Raw genomic sequence first — 25,331 nt, forward strand, 5'->3', positions numbered from 1 at the left:
GTGTCACTACTATCTTATCAAATGGCACAGTGCTTAGCTCAGAGCAGGAAATAAGTCAAGAAAACACTATCAGATCGCCATGCAATTGGAATCATTCCAATAGGATAATAGGATGGTATCATCAACTATCATATGCTGAAGATCGATCCGGGAACAACACAGCAGCCATCTTGTCATCATTAAGGGCCACAACCTGGTTGCTTTTTATATCCACTAGGGTTGTTTTCCCCACACCAAGGTATAAATTTAGATCATCGATCAATGATTTGATCATTGGGAGCTTTGAAACACAATTTCTTGATGTATAAGCGCCTTACAAATGCACAATATATAAATACATACTGTGTAGCTGAGGTCAAGATATGGCTGATGTTGGCGGGTGATTCGATTTTTTTTGTGCATTTGTCACCCACGGCACAACAAACTTGTATATGACTGCAAGTGGTAGCAAGGACTGTAAAAGACAAAGATGATGTAGGAGAAAGCGCTCTACAGTAAGTGAACAGGCAAGGTTGTCAATGCCTTATGAAACGTCAGTCAGAATTCAACACAATGGGCCAACCGTGCCGTGAAGACCGTTTGAAAATTAGCCTTGAAGGCCATTAGTACAAAGCTCCTTTCCATACATCCAGGACTTTTTTCAGTCATCTGAAATATGAACAGCTAGATGAGTATAAATATGCAACTTGGTATCTTTATGTTACCTTACATTGATAGGTGTTTATTCACAAACTGAAAACCTTCCACAGCACGTGCTAATGCAGTCTTCTGCTGGAGGCAGATACAAAAGAGCTCGCTTTCCTTCATTCAAGAGTTGGGTGGGGCGTGCAGGTGGATGTGAAAAGCACACATTGACTGTTTTCTGTTTATATTGTTTTTAGAAAGCAAGTTATGTAATTGGATTGCACCATCAGATCGTCTCGTTGAGGGTGGAATGCACCATAACTGCTGATTTTTCCTGATGAAGGCCGTGAAAATTTTAGGGGTGGGGGGCAGGTGCCAGAATCCATACTGAGCCCAAAACACATCGTTTCAACACATTTCTTCTCTTTAAGATTATGGATGTTTAATTTACATCAGGAAGGGGCATGTTTCCTGAGAACAGAGTATTTGTCCTCTATGATAGACTTTGGAAGAAATAAGAGGATAGCTTTCAATAGGTATAAAACACCTGCTCTTATCAAAATTAAAAATGGGATTCTGCAGGGAATGTCCTTCCAACTTCTACCAATAAGGGTTGATGTGATTTATGTACCAACTAACTACTCACACAAAAATACTATAGAACACTGTACAAGGTATTATTTGCATGATCTGAATCATGTTTACAACAACGCAAGAAGCGTCAATTTTCTTTTAAATGATCTATGAAATGTCGATCCATCTTGTGATGTATTGTCGATGAATACAATGCAATATATTTTCTTTCGTGTTTGATATCAGAACCGTCTATACCGCCACAGGCATACCCACAAATGAGATAAGTGTGTGTTCATACCTAGGTCCTGCTACTGTTTATTTGTATGTCAAAAGGCCTGTCAGATCATGGCTATGGACGGGAAGGGCATTTCAAAAGCGGGAGGGGGATCTGGTGCCACAAATTGTCACCAATTTCTTTTCAAATGAATTGCAATACGGTCAGAGGAACATATAGCACAACCTTCTCCGTTATGGAGGCGGGGCAAAACTGCGCCTGCACATAAAAATGAGATAAAAATAGGATCTTAAATATCAAATCACTTCTTACAGGCAGCCAGTGGAGGGAGTCAACAGGCCAATGAAATCCGTCTCCCGCTTGCTGAAGATATGGCAAACTCAGGGCATTTTGAGCATCCTGGAACATGTCCAAGAAATGGGATGGTTGCCCAATATACAGGGAATTGGCATAACCCAGTCACACACAAAAGAGGAATCCTACCACCAAATTGCAGTTGTCATGTAGGATGCAGGACAGGATCTGACTGAGCTTGATAAGTTTAAAAAATGTCACTTGTGTGGCAGCTGAAACTTGAGTTTTAGGGCTGAGATCGGATTTCTAAATGACTCCCACGTTTTTAACACAACCAGAGACGGTCGTGTTCAGACCAAACAATTTTGGGGGCAGTGGATGTGTTCTGGTTCCTACAGTAAGTGGCAGAGGCCTTGCAATAATACCCCAGTCTCAGCAGCATTGTCATTGGGTCCTCTCAGTCTCAGCTACGGTTGGACGCTCATCAGAGCTTCCAAAACCACAACCAGACAGTTCTGGGGGTCACTCGCTCAGAGATAAATCTGTCATCACAGCATAGAAGCGCGCAGCCCGCCTCTAGGAAGTTCCAGATGTGTTTGCATATGCATATTTAAAATGAACAGGGACAAGAGTGATCCCCGTGGCAACCCACAATTAAACCACTTGGAAAAAAAATCCCATTTCACACTCTGCTCCCGCTTAGCAAAGAAGGTCCCAAACCACTCCAGGGACTCTGTGGGGACGCTGTCTCCCGAGCTCGTGAGAACGCGATCTCGCAAGACTACTGGATCGCAAGGCGCGTGGCACGACGGAAGGCGCCAGAACTCGGTGGTGCGGCAAGAGTGACACACACTGCCCCAGCCCTCCTTCTACCATCGGAGCTTGAACCTCCTCAAGGCCCCATCACAGTGTGGGCCTGGCAGTCAGAGCATAATACCACGGCTGGGTTCAGCCTTCTGTGCGCTCTGATTGCACTGGTGTGCAATCCTGTCACACTGCAGCATACAGTGAGGTAACTGTATGGACTGGGACTCTCATCCGTGAGTACTGTTATTGCCCCATGCCCTGGACAATTGAATACCTCTTGTTGTGCATCGCAATTCAGGTGTGCCATTAAACACCCTACCACGCATCCATCTGGTCCTGTAATTTTTTAAGGCCACTACAGACTCCTTATGGACCCTGGCAATTGAGGCAATGCCCTTGATCACTAAGGCATGATTCACTGTGCCATCCGGACCCAATATTTCCAGTATTAGACTAGACAAAGCAACATCAACAGCAAACTGAACGCAGCAGTTTTTATAGTGCAGTGTGTCCAGTGAGGAGTTAAGATGGATTGCTTCAATGCCACAGGAACAGGACCACGTCCTTGTGTCAGAGATGGACTCGCAAAGTTATCATGGGAGCGAGTGTGGGAGCACAATCTCTAGCATCCAAAGCAGGAATCCTTTCTTCCCAGTTGCAATTAGCTTTTAATAATCCCAGCTGTGAAGTATTGTGGATACGGATCTAAAGGTGGGCTCAGAAGCAGACCCTGCTGCTCTGTGGTTACTCTCCGCCTCCTGAGAGAATCCTAACTGGACGTCCTTGATCTTATCTGGAAAGAACTGATTAAATGCATGTGCCGTGCTCTCAGGATGGTGAAGCAGTGCCCTGTAGGCAGACTGGCCGAGAAATTATTGAATTACTTAAAAAAGCTCACAGTGACCGCCATTTTGAGCATTTTTCTGTTACAGTGTTGATAAGGTTTTGCACCATCTTAATGAGTTGTTTTGTTCAGTAGTGTCTGTTTGAGGAAGGTACAGACTGATCATTGAGAAATTGAAAGGGCCCACTGTCTACTTATTTATTTTTATGTATTCAGTGTTCCATGAAGCACTGCATTTATACAGCGTGCGAAGAGGACATTAAAATGGTGGTTGGAGGGGTAATGAGTGGTTCCATAGCGGAAGCATGCCCAGGAAACTTAAGAAAAAGTGAAATGCAGCTTTTGGCATTAGGAATGCTGTGCCCAACAGCAGACTCTAAAATTGGTTACACTCAACCTTAAAATGCAGAATAGGGAGTAAGTGTACATGAATAGGGTTGGGTTTTACAGAGGAAAACAGGCGATGTATACACGACTTGAAAAAAGCCTTTATGAACAAGAGGGCTTTTAGGGCTTTCCTGAATTGCAAGGGGTTGGATTCCAGTCTTGAGTCGGGGGCAAAGGCATTCCGAATCTAGGGGACTGCTACCACTAGTTCACTTTACCTGAATATTTTAAAGTAAGGTAAGTGGTCTCATATTGCGCCCTTCTGGCATTAATGTTGGCGTGGATGGTATCCAGTGATTTTAAAATATAGAAAACAGAGAATGTATTTAATAATGAATTTATAATAACAAAAAAATACTTAGTTTTTTAAAATATATATATATATGGTGGGGTAAGGAGTTAAAACCGGTGGGGAGGGGGTTGGGGTGGGTCCCTAAAAGCATAGGCAAACAGGGGTTTTGGGGGGGGCAAATAAACAAAATAAAGAAATTAAATATTTTTTCATTGTAAAAGTTCAGTTAATTCATTCTGTTATTTTATTCCATAAAATCACATAGATCTGGCACGGAAGAGTATGTCTCTGAAAGAAAGGCGGGAGAAGTGTGTTATGCGGAAAACCCATAGAGTTCATGAGTAAAAGTTGGAAGTACCTATTACCTGTCCCTATTTTAAAATCTGTATTCCCTGTGATCAGTGTGGGCATGCGCAGGTTGGCCGTAAGGGAAGCCCCTGGATTGTGAAACATTGGTTGAGAGAGTGTTAATGAAGAGATGGGTGGGATAAGAATCTGTTAATTGTAGACCTGATGGGTCACTTGATAGGAGTGAGAGAAGTTTAAGGTTGCAAGGTTCTAGCAAAAGAGGGGTTAGTTGAGTGTTGAGAGTGGTGGGTGTAGGAGGAAGGGTTGGGTATTTTCACACCCTAGCTCTCAGTTGTAGATTTCTTTGAGAGAATTTGGGATGCTTCAATGTCATGCAGCAATAGTTCATACTTATTCTATGAGGATTCCGATCTAAGGGTCAAAGATAATATTTGATCAAACTACTATTCGCAGCAGTATATGTTCATATTAAGAAGTGAGGAGCTGGGTGTGAATGCTCCTACCTAGTGGGATGAAAGTGTGTTGCTCTCACAACATGTGTTTGTGTTGTGCTGGAATCCTGGTTTATTAATTCGGTGTGGTGCCAGCTTTGAGAGGGTGTCTTTTGTATAGCTTTTGGTTGCTTGCTCTTTCCTTTCACATGTTTCAGGTTGTTTGGTTAAAGAGCCATTTTTTGGGCTGTTTCATAAAGGTCACATGGTTCACTTCCATGCACAGAGGTTGAAGTACGTTTTTCCAGAATTTCATGACCAGGAAGGAGAATGAGGATCACCTGCGCCGTTACTTATTGAAATTCTGGACTAGGACTGGTGCAGAGTTGCTAGACCGGAGTGTTTGTGACAGAGTGTAGTGCTGGAACTTCCTTTTGAAGAGAGAGGACCCCTTCCATGGTAGGTGTGGTATGCGATGAACAAGGTTTTGAAATTAATCTTTTTCTTGGCGGACAGCCAGTGGAGAAAACATAGTACTTGTGTGTTATGTTACAATCTCTTCATTTTGAGGAGTAGTCTTGTTGCTGCATTTTGGACTCTTTGTAGTTTTCTCATTAGGTAGTCCAAAAGCCCAAGATAGAGGCTGTAAGCATTCTCTAGGCTGGATAGTACTAGTGAAATCACAGACCTGGTCCTCAGGGTGAATGGTAAGTAAGGTAAGATGCGGCTTAGAGTGAAAAGTTGGAAAAAGCAGCTTCTGATGATGGCTCTAAATCAAGATTCAAGCATGGGGGTGCCGTCCATTGGTGTTCTAAGGTTCTTTACAATGATAGGCAAAACTGGGAATGAGTCCATCGTGTCAGGACAAGGGAAGGTGGTGGTGTTGAAAGTTGTTAGATTTCAGATCATCAGGTCAAATTTGGTACGGTTGAGTTGTAGCCTGTTTGCTATCACCCAAGCATCCACGTGTGCAAGGTGGGTTTTAAAATATATAGCATTTGTTGATGGATTGTTCTCAATGTTGTGGATTGTGTGTTATCTGCATCATTGTAGCTGGTGACATCAGATCCGCAGATGAGGAATAGTACTGGTGCCATGTAGATTTGGAATGGAAGAAGTGGGAGTGTGGATCACTGAGGTTACACCACAGGTTAGCCGGCAAGGCTGGGATTTGTAGGAGCCCGTGATGGTGGATTTGGTTCTGCCTGTGTGGAAGGAGGTAATCCAGCATAGAACTGTGTCTTTAATTCAAATGTCTTCTAGTCTTTTTAGGAGTATGTTGTGACTGATGGTGTCAAAAGCAGCTGAGGTGTCCAGTAGGATAAAAGGGGCTCCTAGTTTTCAGCAGCATTGTTTTTGTGTCCCAGATCGAGCATTTAGCTGATTATTTACCCCTGGATGGTCTGGAACTAGGTTGTTGGTTTTGATGAAGTGCTGGAGTTGACCGTATATGAATTTACCAGTAGTTTCTTGATGAAAGGAGTGTTTGAGATTGAGTTATAGCTAGCTGGGTCATATGGGATTGCTGTGGGCTTTTTGAGCTGATGTCTGATGTAAGCAGATTTCAATGGAGCTTGGACACTGCCAGTGCAGGTGGAGTCATTTATGAGGGATAGGGATATAGGTGTTAGTTCAGGATATTTCACAATGGTTTTGTAATAATTGGGGATGTATGAATCCTCTGGAGGTCCAGGCGGTTGCAGGACTCAATGGTAGGGAGTAAGTCATCTGTGAATAGAAATTAAAAGATGCAATTGGAGAGGAGGAGGGCATTAGTGGAGTGTCATTTGTGACATATGAGTGTGAGGGCCTTTTATGTCGCGGACCTTTATGTTGAAATGTGCAGCAGTCTGATCTCAGAGTTTTTGAGTCAGAGTCGGAGGTGTGCTGCATGCTCTCAGGTTATTGATTTCTTGGAGGATCTTATATATTTCCCTTTGGCTGTGCTCTGTGGTTTCAATGCATTTGGAGTAGCATGCTTTATTTTCTTTGATCAGCTCAGCCCTATAAAAGAGTAACTGTTAATGATAAGTTAATTTGCTACTTCGTATTTTCATTTTCCTCCGGATTTTCTCCAGTTTACAATTTTCCTTTCTCATGCGATTTAGTTTGAAGGCTATCCGTTTAGCTAGCTTCTTCTTTTGTTAGTTTTTGAAAGGCTTTGGTAAGAAATAATCTAGTAATGAATGTTGTGGAGTTTTGCATCCAGCATGTTTGTTAGTTTATCTGTAAGGAGGGTAAACATATGTGTTTCTGGTCTTTCTAGGGGAGTGTTGATTTGGTATTTCTTTCCAGGGTCTGGTAGTTTTTCATGGCTCTTTTGATAGTGCTTTGAGGGGTGATGTCTCACCGAATATTGTGAAAGGTATGGATATCGGATCTTCCCAGGGAATCTGCACTGGGGAGAAAACAGATTATATTTTCATTGCACGAAAAGCATTCCAGAATTTTACTGGCTAGGTTAGTAGGGCCCTTGACAAGTTGTTTCAAGTGTAATGCACAAAGCTTAGCTTTGAGTGACTCTCTATCAGGTGTGTCTGTATTCTAGAGCCAGATGTTGAAATCTCTACGTATAGTTAGAAATTGGTCATCTGTGTACAGGTCGGCAAAGGCATTAGCAAGCTGGTCTGCAAAGTGTGGGCTGAAGAAAGGAGGTCTGTATATTAAAAGTAGGGATAGCAATGCAGTAGGCAAAATGAAGCTGGTAGGCACAAGTGATTCCCAGGCTGGGATGATGGTGATGGAGGGAATTCATTATGAAGGAGTCTCTGTGAATCAGTGCTATCCCTCCTCCTCTCGTATTGTTATGATTTTCACATTGATTGTGTATTGTAGCCTGGTAGGGCACTTTCATGGATAACCAGGGATTGATCATCTTGAAGGCAGGTTTCCTTGATGAAGAGCAGATCTATGTTGTCACCAGAGATTAGGTCAAAAACATCAGGGGAGTGTTTGGAAAGAGAATGTGGTTTGATCAGTAGACATTTTGAGCCCATCATTTCAGCATGGGTTCATTTTTGTGAATTAATGTCATTGGGTAGTTCATGGTTGCTCTCTTTAGTGTCCCAGGGTTCCATATGAAGACATTCAGATTCAAAGAAGCGGAGTAGGCTCTTTTTGGGGTATGTCTCATCAGTCTCTCTCTCCTGCAATTTTGTGGTGAATGCTGTAGGATGTCGAGATATGAATGGTGCAGTCTGAACGCATGGTCCTAGGGCTCTTTAAAATGAGGTAGCAATACTTAGAGGTAGATGGGGATGCAGAATGTACTCAAACATCAATAATCAAACCGACTCAGGAAGTTGACAAAATGTGGTCTGTTTTATTTGCAATTATCTAAAACAGGGAGTTACAACGGACATCAATGGACGTTTGCCCAATTTCTCTCAGCGCATATTACAAAAAACACAACTCTTATACTCAAAACTCATCATCATTGATGTCACACTACGTGGCAAACTACAAAAACCTACTTGGGGATGTGATAGGCTGACAGGGAACATCTAAGTATATGTTCCATTCTGACAGGCATTGTGATTGGGTCTCTACTGTCAGGTGGGCAACTAAGCGCATTCCAAGAGCAAGACATCTTCCGTGTCATACTAATACTCACCACTTTATTGGTTATACAAACTAAAGGGCTCTTTGATACGTGGCCCTCTACAATTGGTTTGGCACTCTTGTACCCTTCTGGAATATTCCACATGCTAGCAGCACACAGGCTACCACTTCAGGTGCATGGAGGGTCGGCGTGATCATGCCTCCCCTCCCAATTAGCCCAACATCTATAATCACTCTTGCAGTCTGCCAGTCAATTAAGGCTTTGTACTTGGCTTTGCAGAAGCTCTCTGTGCCTGAGAATAAAAGGGAGTATCTTCTTGGTTTCGGTGTAGCTCGTCCCAATGTCTACTTCGATCTGACCATGTCACTGGAGACCGTGTTTTCGAGCTCTTTGCAGTATTTAATTTTATTAAATGATGAACTCTTGACGCCTTCAGTGTTTTTCCATTTCACCTCAAACAGAAGTTTGTTTCTTTGTCACGTTCATGTAACTACTGGATGGACAACCAGGCTCACGGTGGCCTTGGCTTCTTGTTCTGGGCCAGCCAAGCCTTTCTTGAATTCTCTGTCACCATTAGTTATTTTCCAACTGTGGCACACTGAAATCTTTTTCCAATCATTGGGTTTCAAGCCTTCCTTAAAGTGCATTGTGGAATATCCAAGTTCTATACATTCCTATGTATAATACATTGGCGCATCTCCACAACTATTCACTACATAGCCAGCCTTAAGATCACTTTGTCCACTTGCGTTACTTCGTCTGTACCAGTGTAAACTGATTTAGCATTTTCTTCAGCGTTTCTGTAGCATGAGCATCTTCATCTCGAGCCCGAAATGTTGCTCATCTTTACCACCCCCTCTTCAGATCTTATAGAATGTCTATGGGGCTCATTATAAGGCTGGCGCTCCCAAATGAAGGGGGGCAGTATGGGCCAAGCCCCCTTCATTACGGGAGTGCCGATTACGAGCTTCACATCGCGGGAACCGGATCGCATGCCTGGTAAAACCAGGCGTGCTTTCCGGGTCCCGCAAGGAGAAGAGGGAGGCAATAACGGGCCAGATGTAATCTGCCCATTATTACCTCCCTCCCTATTCCCATATGAGCCCTATAGGGGCTCATATGGGAATGGGGATGGGTTCTTGCAAGGAGGACTTACCGGGTCCTCCTATGTCGGAGTAACCCGGTAAGTCCCCATTGCAGGAACCCGGTAATGGAGCCCGGAATGGAGGCAGCCATGGAGCTAATAGCTCCATGGCTAAGTAAAATTCTCGTAATGATGCCCTATGTCATTTGTCAGTTCTGATCCACATGATGTCACCAGTCTTCTTTTTCACTCATTTTCACACTTCCTCTGGGACTTTGTCCAAAGGGCCATTATTTCTTTGTGAATGCATATAGGATTTTCTCAATGGATTCCTTGTTTCCAGGATTCTCTTTGGTACAGGCATTCTCACTGGCACGGCACATGTCTCAATTTCCGGCTCCCAACATATAGGCAACATGGGGGCGGGACATTTGGTGGGGCTACTTGACTCTTCCTCTACAAGTCTATCATACAAAAGGTTATTCCTATTGGAAATAGTTAAAACCATCATGTTCTCTTGTCCAGAGGTATAAAGTCTATTCCCGCTCTAAAGCAAACAAACTCTGACATCTTGTTCTGAGATATACGCAGAAGTTATGATTCAACATTTGTTTAGTTGAGCACCTTCATAAGGACCAATGATTCTTCTGAGCCTAGGTGTATTTAAAACAAGAATGGATAACGCATTTAGGATAGTGAGGGAGTATATTTGATTGCCATGTGTGTTTCACCTTGTAGTTCATTTGTCTTTTTTTCTCTTTTTAGGGGATAGTAATAGTATGACCATTTCTTAGTTTGATGGCGGATGAAATTCAGGTTCTGGTTCAGTAGAATCTAAATTAGTAAACTAAGTGTATTGTAAAAGTAGCTATTTGGTGTGGAGTTGAAGGGTAGAGGAGCAGCTGTATGCTATTGTAGGAAATCCCGACCCCCTGCCTCCTATATGTTGAAAATTGGAGACTGCGCCATGTTTGACACCAGCATTTGTGCCAATTCTGCAGCGAGTGTTTGAGAAAAGGTATCATCTGGGAAAACCCTATTGAATGTATCCCTAAAGAGACGACAATCTGAGGGAGGAACTCCCTGAAGGAATATGAAAAAGAGTGAAAGAGAAGGTAGTAACGTCACAAGAGACAAGAATGATGCACTGAGAACACAGACTGAAGAGAATGTATGGATCTTACGGAAACTAATGACAAACTGATCATCTTCGACTCCACTCTCTCCTTCTCTCCTCACATCACGGACCTTTCCAAGAAGGCCCACTACCAGTGGCACCTCCTCAGGTACTCATCTTTTTCTCACTTTCCCCCAGAAGCTCACTGTCTCAAGAGCCCTGGTTCTCTCTATGTTGGGCTACTGTAACAGCCTCTTCCTCAATCTGCCTTCCTCTACTCTCCGTCCTCTGAAACTAATCCAGAACAGGATGGTGAGACTTATCCTTGGCCTCAAGCCCAGGGACCCTATCTCTCCAGCCCTGAAATCTCTCCACTGGATCCCGGTGGCTGCAAGGATCAAGTTCAACACCCTCTGCATCATCCACAAGGCTTTCTGGGGCCACGTGCTGCAAAATATTCAACACTTGCTTCCTAAATACCTTACTTCTTGAGCCCTTCACTCTGCTGCCTCCAACTCTCTGAGGTCAGACACTTCTCCAGGCAGAGAGTAGGTGGCAGATCACTTTCCTCTCTAGGTTCCTCCCACTGGAATCACCTCCCTGCCCCTTTCAAACTTGAGCCTGAAAGTTCCAGAAGCAGCTCACACCTTTCCTTTTCTCCTCTGCTTTCTGTTCCTCCCTCCCACCCTGCTGACCTACCTGTCTGGTGTGCTGACTGGTTGCTTGGTTACCCTCAGAGTCTCACTGGGTACCTGGCTCCTCTTGATCGGTCTCCCCTGCAGTGCCTTCAGGCCTGTTGCGCACTAGGTGCTGTAACTGTTACCTCTACAGTCCCCCGCCTCCTTGCACTTACCCAGAGCCACGCTGCCCTTGCTGCACTTACTCAGAGCAATGTTGCCCTGATTGCACTTTCCCCTCCCCCTTGCACTTCCCCCATCCCCTTCCCCTGCACTTTGCGTTACCGCACTTGCATGATCTGAATGACACAAGGCCTAGTAAGATCATTTGTCTTGTCCTCCCTCCATACCCTCCCTTGTTGTGTTGAGCCTAGAAACACATGTGTACAGGTGCATTATACATGATTTATCACATCATGTTAACCAGAAGAAAGGGTAACTCCTACCCTAAGGCCAAATGAGCTCCGACCAGGAGTTCTCCTGGGAAACCTGTTTCAAAGTAGCACTCACATAACAAAGGTCAACCTCACACCAGGGTGCCCCATTAACAAGCGCCTTTGACGTCAGCAGGTATTGGGAATGGTTAGAGTTAAAGTAGCCAGAGAGGGAACAGTGGACCTTAGAAGGGATCCACCATCTTGCTTTTCTGTTTTGGTTTCCTTCCTTTCCCTTACATTTCGTGAAGAGCACGGCACTCTGGGTTTGATGCAATACAGCTAAAGTCACTTTTCACAGCAACAGATATGGGAGCCCTTATACTAGGCTTGCTATTGGTCAAATCGCCTTTATAAGGGAGGGTTCTCCCACTGCATCTAACTTGAACTTTCAAAAAGGCAAGAAGAATTAGCTGGACCTCTGTTCGGAGTTCATTCGATTCCAAATTCCTCCAACAGGAAGGGGAAGGCAGAAGGCTTCAAAGGAACAGGCGAGCTCTGTACCCTAGCCAGACCTTGGGACCAGTGGAGATAACTTTCTGTGGACCAGGGTCTGCCACTCTTCCAGCTGCAGTAGAACCAGCTCTTCACTGGAGGTGAAGAAACCCCTAAACGTGTCAGCCTAACTCCCTGGACTGTGAGAGCAAAGCATGAAAGACTCACTGTGTCCTAGAACCCCTGGATTGGGCCTCCAAGCAAGCAGAAAGCCCAAGATCAGCTGATATCCTGTTTGCACACCTTCAAACCACATTTGATCTGCGCTCAACACCCTTCAATCTTAGAAGTGTCTTGATGCTGCTTTGCACAAGTAGCACTTATGGAGCACCTCCACTCAAACACTGGCTCATCGCTGTGGAAGCCTACGACTTGCCACATCTTTGAATGCCACATTAAACCAACAGGACTTTGACTAGAACACTGACGCGAGACACTGGAATCCATTGTGTCATGCACTGGCCTAGCTCAGTGGTAATACTGTCTCAAACTAACTGAATCACTGATTCAGACCTGTTGGACCCTTCGAACAACATTGCCTCGAATGCTGACGCAAACTGCATAGAACCCATCTTTAAGCCGGTTCGACTCTGACTTGCCGCTGGATTGACCTAATTTGGCCACAAGAAAAGAACAGAGAAGCCCAATTCCACACTGTCGAACCACACACAAACAAGAATAAGGCAGTGTCAATAGGTGCTGTACCCCTGGTACACTTTAAGGACCATGGTGACTTATAAACACCCTTTTTCAATTATTTTGTTAAAGACATATCCTTTGAACAGTGGCATTGCTGCAATTGTTTGCCTGATCACCCTTCTCGAGCACCCAAAGTGCTATTCCATGCTAGTTCTGCATTTTCTGTATTATTTTAGAGGGGTGTGTTTTGTCTGTGTTTTCTACTAATATATTTTCATTTTATTGTTTAATTAAAAAGCATCTATTTTGATAGAACCTTGATTGGGCATTTGTTTATTTTGGAGTCTTCGTACTATTGTTGTTTGGCTGCTACTGTTATCTCTTCACACCCCTCCTAAGAGTACAGCCTGTCCTCAGCCCACACTACCAAAAAAAGCAAAGGAGGCATACCCCTCTGGCTGTGTCCGTTTTACCTTTCTGACTGGGATCACTGCTCGTTTAGCCGAAGTGTGGGGTTGCATAGGCAGTTTAGCCACTACTCACTCATACACGGCTGAAGTCATTTCATTATTACTCAACCCCACCCCGTAAAAGTGCCTGTGATGAAATTGATTGGATGGACTGGGTCTGGATGCAGTGCAGTGCTGGTTAGCCTCATAGATTCTCCGGACAGCTGCCCCGTTTGCCTAACATGTTACATTAAGTAGGTGCCTACCGTGCCTTGTAGAGCATTTATTCAATCCTGAAGCTGTTTCTATGCACCGAAGAGGATGGCAAGTGAGTATTGTAGTCACCACACTTACGACACTGACTGGCCAGCATTCCCCAGTAACTGTACAGTTATCATCCCTGTCAGCTGGACAGACCTAACAACGGCATTATCCGATTGTTAACTTTCTCCTTTACCCGTTTAATCTTAGTTTGGTCCAAGGTCGGATTTCCCTTCTGAAATGCATAGATTGTTACATTGAATAAAAGGAATGCGTGTGTATTTCCTTACATCATGCTGAAAATGTAAAAAGACCATGAGGCCGATTCATGGAATAATTAGCGCGGCGCAAGTGGGCAAAAACGTGCGAATCGCAGTGGAATAGCGAAAATCGCAGTGCAAGTGCGAAAATCGCACGAAAAGCAGCGCACGTCGATTCATGGAAGGCCGTGCGCGAGAAAACCAGCGGATGTGCGATAAAAAAGTGCGCGGCGCACGTTGGCGCACGTTGGCGCACAGGCCATCTAACAGCGTGCGCCAGGTCACAGCGAAAATCGCACAGGCCACAGCGAAATTCGCACATAGCGCGGCGCACGCAATAAAAGTAGGCGGAACACGGGCGTAACACTCGGAATGGGGAACAACTTGCCAAAACGTGGGCGTCACGGGGGAAGTACAGGGCACAAGTGCGCGGAACGCCCACACGCTCGCCTACAACACGTATTCATGGAATAGAATAGGGGAAAAAAGCGCACGCTCAAACCAGCGCACAGGCACAAACACGACCGCCACAAGAAAGGAGGCGGTAGCGTCTCTGCGGCTGTAAGAAATGTGCGCCAAAAGGTGCGCCAACAAATAGCACCTATATACTGCCATGATGAATGTCCCATACTGTGGGCCTCCAGGAAAAATGACGTGCAAAGGGGTACCCACAAACACGGACACCCGCTGACAAAAAATACGTGTGCATGTATACCGGGGTGCGCGGGAAGTGTCACACGCGATTTGCAGGGTACGTGCATCACAGGGGTTCGCGTGAAGTCATTCACGCGATCGGGCCTGGGGGAGCGGTCTACGTGTATTACAGGGGTTCGCGTGAAGTTCCTCACGCGATCGAGCCTGGGGGAGCGGGCTACGTGTATTACAGGGGTTCGCGTGAAGTTCCACACGCGATCGGGCCTGGGGGAGCGGGCTACGTGTATTACAGGGGTTCGCGTGAAGTTTCACACGCGAATAGCCTGGGCGCGTGAATTTGAGGGGTGCGCGGGAAGTTCCACACGCGATCGGGCCTGGGGGAGCGGGCTACGTGTATTACAGGGGTTCGCGGGAAGTTCCACACGCGAATAGCCTGGGCGCGTGTATTTCAGGGGTTCGCGGGAAGTTCCACACGCGAATAGCCTGGGCGCGTGTATTTCAGGGGTGCGCGGGAAGTTCCACACACGAATAGCCTGGGCGCGTGAATTTGAGGGGTGCGCGGGAAGTTCCACACGCGATCGGGCCTGGGGGAGCGGGCTACGTGTATTACAGGGGTTCGCGGGAAGTTCCTCACGCGATCGGGCCTGGGGGAGCGTGCTACGTGTATTTCAGGGGTTCGCGTGAATTTTCACACGCGAATAGCCTGGGCGCGTGAATTTGAGGGGTGCGCGGGAAGTTCCTCACGCGTTCGGGCCTGGGGGAGCGGGCTACGTGTATTACAGGGGTTCGCGGGAAGTTCCACACGCGAATAGCCTGGGCGCGTGTATTTCAGGGGTTCGCGGGAAGTTCCACACGCGAATAGCCTGGGCGCGTGTATTTCAGGGGTGCGCGGGAAGTTCCACACACGAATAGCCTGGGCGCGTGTATTTCAGGGGTGCGCGGGAAGTTCCACACGCGAATAGCCTGGGCGCGTGTATTTCAGGGGTTCGCGGGAAGTTCCACACGCGAATAGCCTGGGCGCGTGAATTTGAGGGGTGCGCGGGAAGTTCCACACGCGAATAGCCTGGGCGCGTGTATTTCAGGGGTGCGCGGGTAGTTCCACACGCGAATAGCCTGGGCGCGTGAATTTGAGGGGTGCGCGGGAAGTTCCTCACGCGATCGGGCCTGGGGGAGCGGGCTACGTGTATTACAGGGGTTCGCGGGAAGTTCCACACGCGAATAGCCTGGGCGCGTGTATTTCAGGGGTTCGCGGGAAGTTCCACACGCGAATAGCCTGGGCGCGTGTATTTCAGGGGTGCGCGGGAAGTTCCACACACGAATAGCCTGGGCGCGTGTATTTCAGGGGTGCGCGGGAAGTTCCACACGCGAATAGCCTGGGCGCGTGTATTTCAGGGGTTCGCGGGAAGTTCCACACGCGAATAGCCTGGGCGCGTGAATTTGAGGGGTGCGCGGGAAGTTCCACACGCGATCGGGCCTGGGGGAGCGGGCTACGTGTATTACAGGGGTTCGCGGGAAGTTCCACACGCGAATAGCCTGGGCGCGTGTATTTCAGGGGTTCGCGGGAAGTTCCACACGCGAATAGCCTGGGCGCGTGTATTTCAGGGGTGCGCGGGAAGTTCCACACACGAATAGCCTGGGCGCGTGAATTTGAGGGGTGCGCGGGAAGTTCCACACGCGATCGGGCCTGGGGGAGCGGGCTACGTGTATTTCAGGGGTTCGCGTGAAGTTTCACACGCGAATAGCCTGGGCGCGTGAATTTGAGGGGTTCGCGGGAAGTTCCTCACGCGATCGGGCCTGGGGGAGCGTGCTACGTGTATTTCAGGGGTTCGCGTGAAGTTTCACACGCGAATAGCCTGGGCGCGTGAATTTGAGGGGTGCGCGGGAAGTTCCACACGCGAATAGCCTGGGCGCGTGTATTTCAGGGGTGCGCGGGTAGTTCCACACGCGAATAGCCTGGGCGCGTGTATTTCAGGGGTGCGCGGGGAGTTCCACACACGAATAGCCTGGGCCCGTGTATTTCAGGGGTGCGCGGGAAGTTCCACACGCGAATAGCCTGGGCGCGTGTATTTCAGGGGTGCGCGGGAAGTTTTACACGCGAATAGCCTGGGCGCGTGTATTTCAGGGGTGCACGGGAAGTTTTACACGCGAATAGCCTGGGCGCGTGTATTTCAGCGGTGCGCGGGAAGTTTTACACGCGATTTCTGCACGGTACGTGTATTTCAGGGGTGCCGGGGAGTCCCACATGTGATTTGACAGTGTGGGTCCTCCCAGGTGTACCCTGTACACCCTCCACGGCCCCTGCAGGCAGCACACACCACAGGGGACTACCCTGCATCCCTGGTCATGTCCCGCAGGCAGCCCACCCAACATGGGCATGCCCCCCAGCAAAGGCACATGTCTCCTTGAACTAATGAACACCAACACATGTCCCCTTGCACCCCCACCCCCCAGCACTGTGGGGCACATGCCAGCAGTCCCCCACCCATGTCCAACTCATGTCTCCCACCACCCCCACCCGCCAGCACTGTGGGGCACCTGCCAGCAGGCCCCCACCCATGTCCAACTCATGTCACCCACCACCCCCACCCCCCAGCACTGTGGGGCACCTGCCAGTAGGCCCCCACCCATGTCCAACTCATGTCTCCCACCACCCCCACCCCCCAGCCACCAGGGTCACCCTCCACCAGGGCCCCACTCATGTCTCCCACCACCCCCACCCCCCAGCACTGTGGGGCACCTGCCAGCAGGCCCCCACCCATGTCCAACTCATGTCTCCCACCACCCCCACCCCCCAGCCGTGCAGGGGCAGCCTCCACCAGGCCCCCACTCATGTCCCCTATCACCCCCACCCCCCCGCCACCAGGGGCACCCTCCACCAGTCCCCCACTCATGTCTCCCACCACCCCCACCCCCCAGCAGTGCAGGGGCAGCCTCCACCAGGCCCCCACTCATGTCACCCACCACCCCCACCCCCCAGCCACCAGGGGCACCCTCCACCAGGCCCCCACTCATGTCTCCCACCACCCCCACCCCCCAGCAGTGCAGGGGCAGCCTCCACCAGGCCCCCACTCATGTCACCCACCACCCCCACCCCCCTGCCACCATGTGCAGCCCCCACCAGGTCCTCACAATCCCCAATCATGTGCGTAATGGTCAGCCTCCACAGCCAAAAAGACCTACCAAGTAACCCATTCACCCACATGGAAATGGAAATCACATGTTACACCCCCAATGTACATGAAGCAAATGAACCCATGTCCGTCACACACATATTTTCAAATTGAATGGGAAAACACACAACATGACATGCATGAAACCAATGAGATGAAACCACACAGTGAACAATGGAAAAAAAAATGTATTGAAAAAAATACAAATGCCAAAGAAAGAAAACTAACTACAATGTAAATGTGAAAAAATAAGCTGCATGTCCGCATAAAAACACAAAACTAGAAAATCAAATCAAAAAAATCATGTCCAAAGTGAAATGTAAAAACTCTCCATGCAACAAAGAACTATGTACAAAAATAACAAGGGTCCATCAACACAACTGAACTAAGGAAACCTCCTAAAAAACCTACCTAAATATCAACTATATACAAAAAGTGGAGCAGTGTCCGCCGACTCCAAATAATAATAAGAACGAAAGGAAACCTAAAACTAAAGAACTATATACAAAGGCGGCGGGCAAGTCCAGCAGCTCACTCTGTGGTGTTCCGGGCCAGGGCATCATCGAACTCCTGTTCGATGTCCCGGAGGCGGTCCAGTTCCATGGCCCCGAGGGTCCGCAGGGACGACGCCGTGTCCTCCTCCAACCCCCTGCGGATTGCCTCGAGGCACTCGGCCCGCCTCAGGGCCCTCCGCATGGAGTTCTCCGCCCTGACCATTGTGAGCCGCGCCTCTTCCGCCCGCCGCCGCTCCGCACCTATGGCGTGGCCCAACCGCTGCCACACGGAAGACACTCTCTGTCCTGGGTCCTCCTGCCCTCCGGCCGATGCCTGCCCCTCCGATGTCGAAGGCCCCGAGCCTTCATGGCTCCCACCATCTTGCTGCTGCTGCTGCTCTGCCTCTGCCCGTGCACTGCCTCCTGCTGCCTGCACATCCTCCGCCGGCTGGGGTGCACCTGTTGATGTGGCCACCCCTGCTGGACGTCCGACTCCCGACTGTGGCAGGGATGCCTCCTCCACCAGCCTGGCCGCACTGTCAGAGGCAGCTCCACAGGGCACCCAGGTGACTGATGGGTGGGAAGATGGCACAGAGGACGACTGGCGCGTAGGGGGTCCAGTTGAGGAGGGGGTCGGAGCAAGCCCCATCAGACAGCGGAATCCGGCCTGGGTGACCTGTCCCAGCAGGCTGACGTGGTCAACGAGCCATTCGAGATGACGTGCAGTCTCTCCATGAAAAGACTGCAGGTCACCTCGCATGGCCCGTTGACGCAATGCCACACCAGCCAGGACAGGCTCAACCCGGTCCTGGATGGCCACGTCCGCAGGCAGAGGAAGGCCAGTTGACGTCAGCTCATCCCCTGCCTGAAAACGGGTCTGGACGTAGGCATCCCTGCTGGTGCAAGATGATGCAGGGACAGGATCGGGGACAGGATTGCACACAGGCACCTCCGCGGCCGCCTGTGCTGCGTCCTGTCCCTGGTCCTGCACTGCACCACTAGCACCAGTGGGATCCCCACCTCCAGACCCTGTCTCTGGTGCTTGCGCGGCCCCCTCCTCCACCAAACCCCCCACCAACCTGGATGACTCTGTGCCATCTTCCCCTGTTGGGCCCTGTGGGGTCCCAGCTGCCCCTTCTGCTGCCGAGGAGTCCAACTGCAACCTCCGCCTCTTGGACCTCCCCCCGGCAGCTGCGGCCTGGGACGCGGCACCGGACTCCTCACTCCCCGACGAGATGACAACACGGGAGGGGAGCCGGGCCTTACGTCTCCGGCTGGCGGTCGGATCCCCGCCGCTGTGCTCCACAGCACCTTCTCCGCCCTCTTCATCAGTTGACGCTGCAGACAGGGAGAAACAAAACACAGGCATCAGGGCACTGTACAATGGACACATACACGCATGACAGTTGCACATGAGTGGCATTGGCAAACCTCAGACATGTCATCACAATCCCCAACACACATGTCATTGCAACTGGCACACATGAGCCATACCACAGCCATATCGCAACTGCCACCACCATCCCTACACATACAACAGCATCAGCAGCCAAAGGGGAGCCATACATCACATGCAACACAGGAAGTGCACCACACATGTACACACACCACCACACTTGCATGCATGTCTACACCTCTGCCAAGTGTCGCACTGTTCAGACGGGCATCCATGTCACATCTGCCAATCATGCTTCCACATACCGCTGTCACATGCATCCATGTAGCATCACTGTTGCACCTTTGACAAATACACACACATGCACATGTACACAGTGCTCATACATGCAGCCGAAAACAACATACATGCCTGACATCACGGACATGTCTACTTACATACACATTCATCCAAACATGTGTGCACGCACAACTGCATTTGCCATGCAAGCCCACACACACAAGCACCATCCATGTCTCACACATTACAGCCCTCGCATGTGTCAGCCCCACGGCCCTGTACACCCCCACCCATACTCCACCCCATACAAACAGATGTGCAACCGGCACAATGGGGAATGATCACCACACGCCCTGCTCACAACCAGGATGCATGTACACTCACCGCTCGACTCCAGACGGCTCTGCTTCTCTAGGACCTGGACGTGGAGCGCTGGGGATATGCGTTCCAGGACCCCCATCTGTTCTTCCGACAAGTGGCCCCGGCGCCCCTTGGCATCCGCTGCCTTCAAGAGGCGCCGGGCCTTGTTCAGGGTCCTGGACCTGAAGTCCTCCCAGCGCTTCCTGACATGTTGTAAGTCCCGGACTGCCACCCCCTCCGCGTTGATGGCAGTCACGATGTCTGTCCAGATCCGAGTCCGTCCTTCCTTGTCGGCGCGGGAACTTCCAAAGAGGGCATCATACTGCCCCAGGACTTGCTCCACCAGGACACCAACTTCGGTGGCACTGAAACTGGTGCCCCTCTGCCTCTCTGGCCGGGGGTTGTCAGTGGTCACAGATGGTGTTAGCCCCGACATGACAACCCCAGAGGCAGGAGTGGGTGGGCAACTGGGTCCTGGGGCTGGGCTGTGGAGCGATGGAATTATAGTCGGGAGTCTTCTGTTCCAGCAGGGGTGGTCACAGCAACAGCACCCCTGGCTGATGTGCAGGCAGCAAATGGCAGTGCACGTGGGCAGCAGGCAGTCAGGCAGCAGCAGATAGCAGGTGGGAGCGTGCTCGGGGCTCTGGGGGGCAGTAATTCGGCCTTCTGGGCAGGAGCGTGGTCTCCCGTGTGCTCACGCGTGGCCAGCTTGGTACGGAGTGAATTGGCACGTGAAAATCCTGCACGTCAGCGTGAAAACCGAGGAAAGGCCCTTAGCGCGTAAGTACGTCAGCACGCATACGCGATTCCATTGGACCAAAGGCCCTCAGCGCGTAAGCGCGTCTGTGACGTGACCCGCACGGGTGTTTCCCACACAGCACGTGATGACAGAGCACACGTGGAAAGACTGCACGTCAGAGTCTCATTGCGTGTGATTGGTGGAAATGGCCGTACACCGGGATACAGGTGCGCTGACGTACTTGCGTGTGTAAGTGTCCGCGCACACCTCATATACACGTACATAGGCCAATCGCGTGTACACGCACTTTTGTCCAATTACACGCGATGAGACTCTGACGTGCAGTCTTTCCACGTGTGCTCTGTCATCACGTGCTGTGTGGGAAACACCCGTGCGGGTCACGTCACAGACGCGCCTACGCGCTGAGGGCCTTTGGTCCAATGGAATCGCGTATGCGTGCTGACGCGCTTACGCGCTAAGGGCCTTTCCTCGGTTTTCACGCTGACGTGCAGGATTTTCACGTGCCAATTCACTCCGTACCAAGCTGGCCACGCGTGAGCACACGGGAGACCACGCTCCTGCCCAGAAGGCCGAATTACTGCCCCCCAGAGCCCCGAGCACGCTCCCACCTGCTATCTGCTGCTGCCTGACTGCCTGCTGCCCACGTGCACTGCCATTTGCTGCCTGCACATCAGCCAGGGGTGCTGTTGCTGTGACCACCCCTGCTGGAACAGAAGACTCCCGACTGGAATTCCATCGCTCCACAGCCCAGCCCCAGGACCCAGTTGCCCACCCACTCCTGCCTCTGGGGTTGTCATGTCGGGGCTAACACCATCTGCGACCACTGACAACCCCCGGCCAGAGAGGCAGAGGGGCACCAGCTTCAGTGCCACCGAAGTTGGTGTCCTGGTGGAGCAAGTCCTGGGGCAGTATGATGCCCTCTTTGGAAGTTCCCGCGCCGACAAGGAAGGACGGACTCGGATCTGGACTGACATCGTGACTGCCATCAACGCGGAGGGGGTGGCAGTCCGGGACTTACAACATGTCAGGAAGCGCTGGGAGGACTTCAGGTCCAGGACCCTGAACAAGGCCCGGCGCCTCTTGAAGGCAGCGGATGCCAAGGGGCGCCGGGGCCACTTGTCGGAAGAACAGATGGGGGTCCTGGAACGCATATCCCCAGCGCTCCACGTCCAGGTCCTAGAGAAGCAGAGCCGTCTGGAGTCGAGCGGTGAGTGTACATGCATCCTGGTTGTGAGCAGGGCGTGTGGTGATCATTCCCCATTGTGCCGGTTGCACATCTGTTTGTATGGGGTGGAGTATGGGTGGGGGTGTACAGGGCCGTGGGGCTGACACATGCGAGGGCTGTAATGTGTGAGACATGGATGGTGCTTGTGTGTGTGGGCTTGCATGGCAAATGCAGTTGTGCGTGCACGCATGTTTGGATGAATGTGTATGTAAGTAGACATGTCCGTGATGTCAGGCATGTATGTTGTTTTCGGCTGCATGTATGAGCACTGTGTACATGTGCATGTGTGTGTATTTGTCAAAGGTGCTACAGTGATGCTACATGGATGCATGTGACAGCGGTATGTGGAAGCCTGATTGGCAGATGTGACATGGATGCCCGTCTGAACAGTGCGACACTTGGCAGAGGTGTAGACATGCATGCAAGTGTGGTGGTGTGTGTACATGTGTGGTGCACTTCCTGTGTTGCATGTGATGTATGGCTCCCCTTTGGCTGCTGATGCTGTTGTATGTGTAGGGATGGTGGTGGCAGTTGCGATATGGCTGTGGTATGGCTCATGTGTGCCAGTTGCAATGACATGTGTGTTGGGGATTGTGATGACATGTCTGAGGTTTGCCAATGCCACTCATGTGCAACTGTCATGCGTGTATGTGTCCATTGTACAGTGCCCTGATGCCTGTGTTTTGTTTCTCCCTGTCTGCAGCGTCAACTGATGAAGAGGGCGGAGAAGGTGCTGTGGAGCACAGCGGCGGGGATCCGACCGCCAGCCGGAGACGCAAGGCCCGGCTCCCCTCCCGTGTTGTCATCTCGTCGGGGAGTGAGGAGTCCGGTGCCGCGTCCCAGGCCGCAGCTGCCGGGGGGAGGTCCAAGAGGCGGAGGTTGCAGTTGGACTCCTCGGCAGCAGAAGGGGCAGCTGGGACCCCACAGGGCCCAACAGGGGAAGATGGCACGGAGTCATCCAGGTTGGTGGGGGGTCTGGTGGAGGAGGAGGCCGTGCAAGCACCAGAGACGGGGTCTGGAGGTGGGGATCCCACTGGTGCTAGTGGTGCAGTCCAGGACCAGGGACAGGAGGCAGCACAGGCGGCCGCGGAGGTGCCTGTGTGCAATCCTGTCCCCGATCCTGTCCCTGCATCATCTTGCACCAGCAGGGATGCCTACGTCCAGACCCGTTTTCAGGCAGGGGATGAGCTGACGTCAACTGGCCTTCCTCTGCCTGCGGACGTGGCTATCCAGGTCCGGGTTGAGCCTGTCCTGGCTGGTGTGGCGTTGCGTCAACGGGCCATGCGAGGTGACCTGCAGTCTTTTCATGGAGAGACTGCACGTCATCTCGAATGGCTCGTTGACCACGTCAGCCTGCTGGGACAGGTCACCCAGACCGGATTCCTCCGTCTGATGGGGCTTGTTCCGACCCCCTCCTCAACTGGACCCCCTACGCGCCAGTCGTCCTCTGTGCCATCTTCCCACCCATCAGTCACCTGGGTGCCCTGTGGAGCTGCCTCTGACAGTGCGGCCAGGCTGGTGGAGGAGGCATCCCTGCCACAGTCGGGAGTCGGACGTCCAGCAGGGGTGGCCACATCAACAGGTGCACCCCAGCCGGCGGAGGATGTGCAGGCAGCAGGAGGCAGTGCACGGGCAGAGGCAGAGCAGCAGCAGCAGCAAGATGGTGGGAGCCATGAAGGCTCGGGGCCTTCGACATCGGAGGGGCAGGCATCGGCCGGAGGGCAGGAGGACCCAGGACAGAGAGTGTCTTCCGTGTGGCAGCGGTTGGGCCACGCCATAGGTGCGGAGCGGCGGCGGGCGGAAGAGGCGCGGCTCACAATGGTCAGGGCGGAGAACTCCATGCGGAGGGCCCTGAGGCGGGCCGAGTGCCTCGAGGCTATCCGCAGGGGGTTGGAGGAGGACACGGCGTCGTCCCTGCGGACCCTCGGGGCCATGGAACTGGACCGCCTCCGGGACATCGAACAGGAGTTCGATGATGCCCTGGCCCGGAACACCACAGAGTGAGCCGCTGGACTTGCCCGCCGCCTTTGTATATAGTTCTTTAGTTTTAGGTTTCCTTTGGTTTTTCTTATGATTTGGAGTCGACGGACACTGCTCCACTTTTTGTATATAGTTGATATTTAGGTAGGTTTTTTAGGAGGTTTCCTTAGTTCTGTTGTGATGATGGACCCTTGTTATTTTTGTACATAGTTCTTTGTTGCACGGAGAGTTTTGACATTTGACTTTGGACAAAATTTTTTGGATTAGATTTTCTAGTTTTGTGTTTTTATGCGGACATGCAGCTTCTTTTTTCACATTTACATTGTAGTTAGTTTTCTTTCTTTAGCATTCGTATTTTTTTCTAATACATTTTTTTTAACATTGTTCACTGTGTGGTTTCATCTCATTGGTTTCATGCATGTCATGTTGTGTGTTTTCCCATTCAATTGGAAAATATGTGTGTGACGGACATGGGTTCATTTGCTTCATGAACATTGGGGGTGTAACATGTGATTTCCATTTCCATGTGGGTGAATGGGTTACTTGGTAGGGCTTTTTGGCTGTGGAGGCTGACCATTACGCACATTGTGAGGACCTGGTGGGGGCTGCACATGGTGGCAGGGGGGTGGGGGTGGTGGGAGACATGAGTGGGGGCCTGGTGGAGGGTGACCCTGCACTGCTGGGGTGTGGGGGTGGTGGGAGACATGAGTGGGGGCCTGGTGGAGGGTGACCCTGGTGGCTGGGGGGTGGGGGTGGTGGGAGACATGAGTGGGGGCCTGGTGGAGGCTGCCCCTGCACTGCTGGGGGGTGGGGGTGGTGGGTGACATGAGTGGGGGCCTGGTGGAGGGTGACCCTGGTGGCTGGGGGGTGGGGGTGGTGGGTGACATGAGTGGGGGCCTGGTGGAGGGTGACCCTGGTGGCTGGGGGGTGGGGGTGGTGGGAGACATGAGTGGGGGCCTGGTGGAGGGTGACCCTGGTGGCTGGGGGGTGGGGGTGGTGGGTGACCTGAGCGGGGGCCTGGTGGAGGCTGCCCCTGCACTGCTGGGGGGTGGGGGTGGTGGGAGACATGAGTGGGGGCATGGTGGAGGGTGACCCTGCACTGCTGGGGGGTGGGGGTGGTGGGAGACATGAGTGGGGGCCTGGTGGAGGCTGCCCCTGCACTGCTGGGGGGTGGGGGTGGTGGGAGACATGAGTGGGGGCATGGTGGAGGGTGACCCTGCACTGCTGGGGTGTGGG

This window comes from Ambystoma mexicanum, chromosome 3p, assembly GCF_040938575.1.
Source record: "Ambystoma mexicanum isolate Mex_15411 chromosome 3p, UKY_AmexF1_1, whole genome shotgun sequence".
In the NCBI taxonomy this organism is placed as follows: Eukaryota; Metazoa; Chordata; class Amphibia; order Caudata; family Ambystomatidae; genus Ambystoma; species Ambystoma mexicanum.